The following is a 6,230-nucleotide window of genomic DNA, read 5'->3' as shown; positions in this document are numbered from 1 at the left end:
GATTGGCAAGGGGGGATGTCACGGGTGACAAAATCGCTCAGTAACGGAACCTTCTTGAGAGTCCTGAGTTTCCTAGGGGAACGTATTGGGTGCAACACTCCACTACGGTTCCGGGTGTGATGGAAACATGCCCGTACTGATTAGCGCTAATGCATTGCAGGTGTGAGAGAGAGAGGAGCGGCGCTCACACAGGCTTCCTGTTTCATAAGCCACAATATAAAAGGAGCATTTAGAGAGTGTTTGCAGCGCGGTTGGTGGGTGTACAGTGTGTCAAGATTCCAAAGGGTTGACTCTGGGCAGTGCTGGATACAGGCTTCCTTGGAAAAATCGTTGGAGTGTGGAGATCGCCCATTCGAGTTTGCTGGGTCAGATTGATCGTTTGTGGGAAGACTGCTGGGCCGAGCTAGGGCTGGATCTGTGCTGTGGAAGGAGAGAGGAAAGATAAGTGAATTGTTTTCATCTTATGAACATTTGAACCACTTGAAGAGGATACAGTGAATGTGGATCTGACTGTTGGAGGAGCTATGTGTTTCAGAGTGTGATGAGGAGGAATTAAAAGTGAAAACCCTGTAAACGAGCGCAACGGCCGGAGTGGGGCCTCTGTCCAACCCTATCGTGTGAGTGAATTGCAGTGCTTTTGCCTTATTGATACACATTGATTTATTGCTGTGGAATTGAAGTGAACACAAGTGTGCTGTGTCTTTGTTGAGAAGTGGCCCCCATCCATGCTTACACGTTCGTGGAAGGTTATTATATCTGCCCCCGTCAGAAGCCCAGAGTGATACAGTGAACTGAAGAGAGAGTACTTTGTACTGTGAAGATCCCCACCTGTTCTACTTGCTGTTTGAGCCTAGAAGCATACAGCACCACTGGTAAAGTAACCTTATGACTCACTGTCTCCCTATTGTGAACTGAAGAGAGAGTACTGTGTACTGTGACTATCCTCACCTGTTCTACTTACTGTTTGAGCCCAGAAGTATACAGCAATGCTGATAAAGTAATCGTTTAACCCACTGTCGCCCTACTGTGAACTGAGGAGAGAATACTTTGTACTGTGAAGATCTCCACCTGTTCTACTTGCTGTTTGAGCCCAGAAGCATACAGCACCACTGGTAAAGTAACTTTATGACTCACTGTCCCCCTATTGTGAGCTGAAGAGAGAGTACTGTGTACTGTGACTATCCTCACCTGTTCTACTTACCGTTTGAGCCCAGAAGTATACAGCAACGCTGATAAAGTAATCGTTTAACCCACTGTTGCCCTACTGTGAACTGAGGAGAGAGTACTTTGTACTGTGAAGATCCACACCTGTTCTACTTGCTGTTTGAGCCCAGAAGCATACAGCACCACTGGTAAAGTAACTTTATGACTCACTGTCCCCCTATTGTGAACTGAAGAGAGAGTACTGTGTACTGTGACTATCCTCACCTGTTCTACTTACTGTTTGAGCCCAGAAGTATACAGCAACGCTGATAAAGTAATCGTTTAACCCACTGTCGCCCTACTGTGAACTGAGGAGAGAGTACTTTGTACTGTGAAGATCCACACCTGTTCTACTTGCTGTTTGAGCCCAGAAGCATACAGCACCACTGGTAAAGTAACCTTATGACTCACTGTCTCCCTATTGTGAACTGAAGAGAGAGTACTGTGTACTGTGACTATCCTCACCTGTTCTACTTACTGTTTGAGCCCAGAAGTATACAGCAACGCTGATAAAGTAATCGTTTAACCCACTGCTTCATTACCGTGCACCCACGAGAGTACCCTGTACTGTGAAGAATCCTTACCTGCCATACTTACCGTCTGAGTCTGGAAGTCTGCAGCACCGCTGGGGAAAAAAGTAAGCTTTTAATCCACTGCTTTATTATCGTGCACCAACGAGAGTACTCTGTACTGTGAAGAATCCTTACCCGCCATACTTACTGTCTGAGTCTGGAAGTCTGCAGCACCGCTGGGGTAAAAGTAAGCTTTTAATCCACTGTTTTATTATCGTGCACCAACGAGAGTACTCTGTACTGTGAAGAATCCTTACCCGCCATACTTACTGTCCGAGTCTGGAAGTCTGCAGCACCGCTGGGGGAAAAGTAAGCTTTTAATCCACTGCTTTATTATCGTGCACCAACGAGAGTACTCTGTACTGTGAAGAATCCTTACCTGCCATACTTACTGTCTGAGTCTGGAAGTCTGCAGCACCGCTGGGGGAAAAGTAAGCTTTTAATCCACTGCTTTATTATCGTGCACCAACGAGAGTACTCTGTACTGTGAAGAATCCTTACCCGCCATACTTACTGTCTGAGTCTGGAAGTCTGCAGCACCGCTGGGGAAGAGTAAGCTTCTAATCCACTGCTTCATTACTGTGCACCAACGAGAGTACTTTGTACCGTGAAGAATCCTTACCTGACATACTTTCTCTTGGGTCTGGAAGTCTGCAGCACCGCTGGGGAGAAGTAAGCTTCAACCCCCCTGCTCCATCATCATACATCGACGAGAGTCTCTTGAACTGTTAGAAACCTTTGGCTTAATAAAGATTGTTACTCCTTTGAAATTTATCTCTGTCTCCGGGTCTTCCGTTGTGTGCCTGTGGTGTCGGCTCCTCACGGTGGTGACTCAGTTAGAGGGGGGGTGGTTGGTCACCCGAGCGTTCCTCCCCTCGACCTGTGACATGTGTAATTAACTCAAAATAGCAACAGGGGTTGTCTCAGTTCACAACTGTATTGGTCAAGTTCTGAGTGAAGTTGATGAGGTGATGCTGCTTGACCTCAACACACCAACGATCCTTTAATTTCATTCAGATCCTATCCACTTCATGTTCTGAAAATAACAAACACAAATCAAAATGCAAGCTCAAACATTACATTTCACACATTATTACACAGTACTTATTCAGGTGATATATATATATATATATATATATATATGCAATTCAGGTTTATAAAAATGCTTACATATTTGTCTTCTGGCTGGATGTCTGACACCGGTTTCTTCTGGTCAGTTCGTCAATGTCTGGCTTTAGGTCTTGTGCTGTAGCAATCCGTAAAACAGCGTGGAGGTTGTCATCGTTGATGTGTGATCTGTGCTTGGTCTTGTTTAGATTCCTTATTGAAAACATCTGTTCGCACAAGTAGGTGCTCCCAAACATGGACAGAATGTGGGCAGCATTAAGCCGAAACTGTGGCATCAATTAAGGGGGCAGTAGGTTGTAAAAGTCCTCCATTGCAGCATCCTGGAACTTTGCTCTCAGGGCACTATTGCTTTGAAGTTCTATTAACTCCATCTGAAGGAGATGGGGTGCACTGTCAACGTCAGCGGTGAAAGGATTGGAAAAGATGGCAAAGCCTGGGTGCTGTGTTTTAAAGTCAGAAAAGCGCCGATCAAATTCATTAATTAACTGGTTCACTTTGGTAGCCAACCGAGTGCATGAAAAAGCACCAGAGACTGAGGCGGAGATGCACTGACAGACAGGAAAGTAGGCAAGATTATCCTGTTCCAGTTGGGACTTCCACATGTGCAGTTTACTCTGGAAAGCTGTGATCATGTCGGACATCTGCGTGATGACTTGTTTGCGTCCCTGCAGCCTCTGATTCAGATGAGCGAGATGCTCAGCTAGATCACACAACATAGCAAAGTCACACAGCCAGTTTGGATCAGACAGTTCATGCAAAGGCTTTCCTTTACTTTGCATAAAAAGCGCAATTTCTTCTCTCAGCTCAAAAAATCGTTTGAGGACCGCGCTCCTACTCAGCCACCTTACTTCTGTATGGTACGACATATCTCCATGCTCCGAGCCCACCTCCTTTAAAAACAGCTGGAACTGGTGGTGATTCAGGCCGCGCGCTCGAATGAAGTTCACTGTTTTCACGACTGTGCTCATTATATCATCCAGTTCTAGAACCTTTCCACACAGAGCTTCTTGGTGGATAATGCAATGATAAGTTATCAGAGGTGTGTGGCAGTTACTTTTTTGCATTTTCTCCTTCACTAGTCCAACCAAGCCTGCTTTTTCTCCACACATCGCAGGTGCGACATCGGTAGTTAACCCCACCAACTTTTCCCAAGGTAATTTAGTTTTACTTACGGACCTCTCCACCGCATCAAAAATGTCCTTCCCCTTCGTTGTCCCATGCATTGCAACTACATCCAAGAGCTCCTCGCTGATGGAAAAGTCTGCTTTTACGCCTCTTATAAAAATGGATAGTTGCGCTGTATCCGTATTGTCTTTACTTTCATCAACAGCCAATGAAAAAATCTGGTAACTGCGTGTCTCTTCGGCCAGCTGTGCTGTCATATTGCCTGCCAGTTCCTTAACTCGGTCTGTGATGGTGTTTCTTGACAAGCTGACATTTTTAAAATTCTGTATCTGGTCGGGGCACACCTGCTCACATACCTTTAGCATACTCCTCTTCAAAAATGCTCCCTCTGAAAAACACTTGGAAGCGCGAGCGATTTCTTTAGCCACGATAAAGCTAGCTTTCACGGCTGCATCATTTTTTGCTGTGGCTTTTGTGAACATATTTTGCTGCCGTTGTAGTCTTCCTTTCAATTCATGAACAATTTGATTTTTTTCTTGGAGACTAGAGTTAGCATACTTAGCTCCGTGTTTGGTGTCAAAATGCCGGCGTAAATTGTATTCCTTCATCACCGACACAGCCTCGCCACACAGAAGACATACCGGTTTTTCTCCTTGAAGAACAAACATGTATTCACTTTCCCATCATTCTTTAAATTGCCTCCCCTCTGCATCAATTTTTCTCTTTTTGGACATTTTAGTTGATAAATTTACAATTTGGGTTATTTAGCTTTTCTCGACTCCACCGTTAAGCGTCGATATGGAAACACTGCTATCTAGCGGCACGGTGCCGTCATTTCGCGGGTTTCAAAATCGGCATGCATTGTGGGAGATGTAGTTTTTGATCGGGCCACATAAAATGACAGGAGTTTGACACATGTGTTCTATCGGGAGAGATCCTCTAATTACTAGTTTTTCTTATGGTACATGAGGTTGAGAGCTGCACTGCACTCAGAGCACCGGCTTGGGATTTGGCCATTTGTACTTGAGGGTCTGGCTTTGGCTCCCTTTGAGCCCATTGAAGAGGTTTCAGAAAAATTGCTCACTTTGAAAACATTTCTCCTTGTTGTTTCATTTATCGGAGATTAGGAGATTTCGGTTGCTCCTTTATGCTCCTTTTGTCGGTTGCTCCTTTATGCCTGGAATCTGCACCGGGTATGGTGAAAGCATTTCTATACCCTAGACCGGGTTATACTCCTTAGGTCCCAGTTAATTTTGGGGGGCCTTATAGTGCTGCAGGCCTTTTATCCTCCACCTTTTAATACCCCAGATCAGGAACGACTGAACCTGTTATGTCCAGTTCGGGTATTAGATGCCTACGTTCACAGAGCTGCCCTGTGGTGTAAGTCTGAACAGTTATTTGTCTGCTTTGGGTCACTTAAGAAAGAGTCCCCTGCATCTAAACAGGTTATGAGCAAATGGATAGTCGAGGCTATATCATTGGCTTATGAAGCGGCTGAACAGCTTTCACCTATGGCTGTTCAGACCCATTCTACTAGAAGTATGGCAGCCTCTACGGCCTTTATTCCGAGTGTTTCCCTTCTTGATATTTGTAATGCGGCAGGATGTCCTCTTCGCATACATTTGTCAGATTTTATGACCTTGGCCTCTCCACTCCTGGGGATAGGTTGCTTGCTTCTTAGTGTGCGCAAGGACTTCACACAGAATGGGCATTTCTCAGCATGGCGTAGTGGGTATGGGGTTCCCATCGCGTTTGACAACGCTGCTCGAAGTTCCCTTGAAAGGGAACGTCTCAGGTTACATATGTAACCCTGGTTCCCTGAGAGGGAACGAGAGCTGCGTTCGCCTGCCATACTTCCTGCATGCCCTGATCGACTTGCTTCAGGCCTTTCCAGAAGCTGTCGCAGTCTGATCTCAAGGGTGGTTTATAGTTTCCTGGTCAATGACGTCACCTGACGTCCTACTCTCTCATTGGACTGATTGTACAGACGCTTCACGACGCAATCACGCAGAGCGTTCCCATCGCGTTTGACAACGCAGCTCTCGTTCCCTCTCAGGGAACCAGGGCTACATACGTAACCTGAGACATTTTGAAACCTATCAAAACCTACACATTTCTTAAAAAAATATTCATCATAAAATCCCCATTTAAAATACCAATAGCAGTTGGAATAAAAGTCGTCTTATATTTGGTAAGACCTTA

General features: G+C 45.3%; 1 pseudogene; it reads right to left on the bottom strand.

The window, feature by feature from the left end:
- Positions 1–2,941: 2,941 nt before the first annotated feature.
- LOC120477583 (general transcription factor II-I repeat domain-containing protein 2 pseudogene) lies at positions 2,942–4,762 on the bottom strand (annotated as a pseudogene).
- Between the last annotated feature and the right edge of the window lie 1,468 nt (positions 4,763–6,230).

Source organism: Pimephales promelas, chromosome 23 (genome assembly GCF_988280905.1).
Source record: "Pimephales promelas chromosome 23, fPimPro1.hap1.1, whole genome shotgun sequence".
Taxonomy (NCBI): Eukaryota; Metazoa; Chordata; class Actinopteri; order Cypriniformes; family Leuciscidae; genus Pimephales; species Pimephales promelas.
The sequence above is the reverse complement of the archived record's forward strand: the minus strand, read 5'-3'. Positions and strand labels throughout refer to the sequence as shown.